This window comes from Acomys russatus, chromosome 24 (genome assembly GCF_903995435.1).
Source record: "Acomys russatus chromosome 24, mAcoRus1.1, whole genome shotgun sequence".
Classification (NCBI taxonomy): Eukaryota; Metazoa; Chordata; class Mammalia; order Rodentia; family Muridae; genus Acomys; species Acomys russatus.
Window position 1 is genome coordinate 41813015 of NC_067160.1, and position 3171 is coordinate 41816185.

Consider the following 3171-nt stretch of genomic DNA (forward strand, 5'->3'; position numbering starts at 1 on the left):
AGGAAAACTATAGGTCTGACTCTTTCCTAATAAGGAACTTGTTCAACATGCACAAGAGATCCTATCCTCCAGCAAGTGACCTTAAATCACACCTAGAAGTTATCCTATCACCCATAGGGTAATTATGTCCTGCTTTCTCCTTCTTATGATATGGCCTCCAGTTTACTGCATGTAAAGGGGGTACTGTACCACTGTATATAGATTAAGGGTCCTGGCACCCTAGCAAATCAGACACATTAACACTCAAAATCCCTTCCCACTGCCCAAGGTTTATAAATAAAGGCAATGACTTGCTCTGTGGGTGAAGGTGGGGGGCTTCCTTGCTTCACCATGACTGTCTGAGATTTAATTTAGTCTGGGGTTGGCTATTGTACTTTTGTTTCTTTGGAATTTAGGGTGACTTTGTGTTAGTGACGTAATTCATGGTCTTGGTCATATTAGGCAAATCCACTATTCCTGAGCCTCACCTTAGTTCAAAAGGGGCAAAAAGGGTGAAATAATTGTTCTAAATATAAAACTATAATTGGCTACTTTGAATCTTGTTTTACTTTTTCTTTGATTCAAGATTCACTGAATGATAATCATATTTTACTTTTATTCAAACAAGGAGAATGTTTATGAAAATTTAACTGGAACAATGAAGCTCGTGCCATTTTTTTTTTCATTGTCAAAATTGTCATGAAAATCTTATAAACAGATCAAGTAAGACATGTGGGATTGGCCCAGATGCTTGGGCCGTGGCTGCATTGTCTCCAGCGCTGAGCATCATGGGAGTGATACCCACTGCTTCCATTTGGCTCCTGAGCATTGGTGTCACGAGGCCCCTCTCAGCTTATGGAATAGGCATCATCAGGTTTCACAGTTCAGGAATGACCTTAGAAAATTATTTACCAGGCAGCTTGTGGATCGAATAATTTGGGTAGAGCACCCTGCTGAATATGTAGCAAAGCGAATCTATTCAGGGCAAATGACTGTGCTAGGCCAGACCAGTGTTGGTCCTGTCATTTAGAAAATGTGGGATCAAGAGAAGAATCATTTGAGAAGCTTCAACGAGTTTGTTGGTTGTGTTCAGGGTCCAACCTATGATGTTGATGCCCTTGTGGAACACGGCAGGCTTAGCTCTTGGTCAGGAACTGCCTTGCTGGGGAAGGAAGGAGCAATAGCCCGCCTGGTGATTGTAGAAGAGCCTTTTGCCCATCACCACCACAACCAGATCCACACACTGATGGACGAGGGCCCTGGGAAGTATGAGCAGCTGCTGCAGGTCATCAGGAAGTTTTGAGACGAAGAGCTTGAGCACAATAACACAGGCCGGGACCACGACGCAAGGTTGGCTTCCACATATGCCCTGTTGAGGAGAGCTATCCACGCTGGATGCAGCGCAGCAATATATTTATCAGAAAGGTTTTAAAGTGGCTATTGATCCATTTCTAGAAAAAACGGTTGTAACTTAAGAAGTGGTGTTTGTGAAGGAGGAATTGTGCAATTATCACTGTGTGCGTTTCGTTAACAAACTATAAAAGGTGGGTGGGAGGAGGCATGTGGACATAAAGACATTTGCTACGTGTGTATATACTGTTACCACCGCAGGCTGCAGGCACAGGCCTCTGAATGCTCACCCAGAGGTAGCAGGTAGCAGAAGCAGCTAGGGAAAGTGACAGATACCTCCCTCTCTTGTAAGGTTTCATTACATCTGGGGCTGAAGGGTGATTTTTAAAAATCAAACCCCTGTGTTCATGTGTCTCGTCATATCAGTAAAAATAGCAAATCAGGGGGGCTGAGCTAGAGTTCTTTGCCCTTGACATCTCAAAATTCTTGTACAGCTGCTGAGCTAATGGGTTTCCAATTGGCATATAGAGGTCCTGATTTCCAACACTTGCATCCACAGGAAGAGAGTGACAGCACACTTTATGTCATCAGTTGGGGAAAATTTCGCCATCCGTGCCTTGAAAATGGGGAATAGATGTGCAAACTTATACAATTGTGTTTCCCTTGCCATCTATCTTGTCAAAACAAAAAATCAACATGGGAATTAAGTCAAATGTGCTTCAGCAGATTACAGAGATATAATGTATGTTTTTCCTCTTGAGTCACACAGAGAACCTCTCCCTTCCTGCTGTGCTAATTTGTCTCGGGCTAGTGCTTCTGAAGGTGAAAGCGTGAAGGTCCTCTGTGTGGGTTTCTATCATTGCCAGACTGATACAGGCAGCCAAAGGACAATGTATGGACAAGATAGCAGACTATAGGAAAAATACATGTAGCATTATAAAGTTTACATTTTATTGTTTTTCCCATGATATATAGTGTTCTCTTCAATACCCATAATGTAGATGATGATGATGAAGAAGAAGAAAAAGAAGAAGAAGAAGAAGAAGAAGAAGAAGAAGAAGAAGAAGAAGAAGAAGAAGTAGAAGAAGAGAGCTGGAGAGATGGCTCATTATGTAAGAGTGTGTCCTGTCAAAGCACAAGAATGTGATTCTAGTCTAGGGTGCCCACATCAGTGAGCATGGCCATGTGTGCCAGTAATGTCAGCACAGGGAGGGAGAAGGCAGTTGCTTCCCAGGAGGTCACCAGTCAGCCTGCCTGATAGGGCAAGCTTCGAGGTGGTTGAGAGATCTTGTTTCAAAGACATATAGTGAAGAACAGTAGAAGACTCCTGGTGTGCTCAACTGGCCTCTATATTTGAGCTCAAGAGGTACATAAAGGTGAGGAGAGGGAGAGACATTGTCAATAAAAATGTGTGCAGACATGAGTGAATCATCATGATGGCAGGCATATGCTAGAGAGATTATAATAGGGTTAGTAGAAAAAGTGTGACATAGACACAGAACTCTTATAGTAACACTACCCAGAATATTGTTTAGTTATTTTTATTATTTTTTAATATATTTTATTAATTTATTCATATTACATCTCAATTGTTATCCCATCTCTTGTATCCTCCCATTCCTCCCTCCCTCCCATTTTCCTCTTACTCCCATCCCATATGACTGTGACTGAGGGGAACCTCCTCCCCCTGTATATGCTCATAGGGTATCAAGTCAAACTATGGCACCAGCCAAGGACAATATGTGCAGTAAACTTCAAACCCCTACCCAGATCTAGCCAATGGACAGGAAATTCTCCACAATTGAGTGGAGATGGGGTCTGACTTTCACATGAACTCTGGTG

The 3171-nt window shown here is 42.5% G+C and overlaps 1 pseudogene; it reads left to right on the top strand.

Annotated features, from left to right (window-relative positions):
• Nucleotides 1-767: 767 nt before the first annotated feature.
• Nucleotides 768-1411, top strand: LOC127206981 (5-demethoxyubiquinone hydroxylase, mitochondrial-like; annotated as a pseudogene).
• The last annotated feature ends 1760 nt before the right edge of the window (nucleotides 1412-3171 follow it).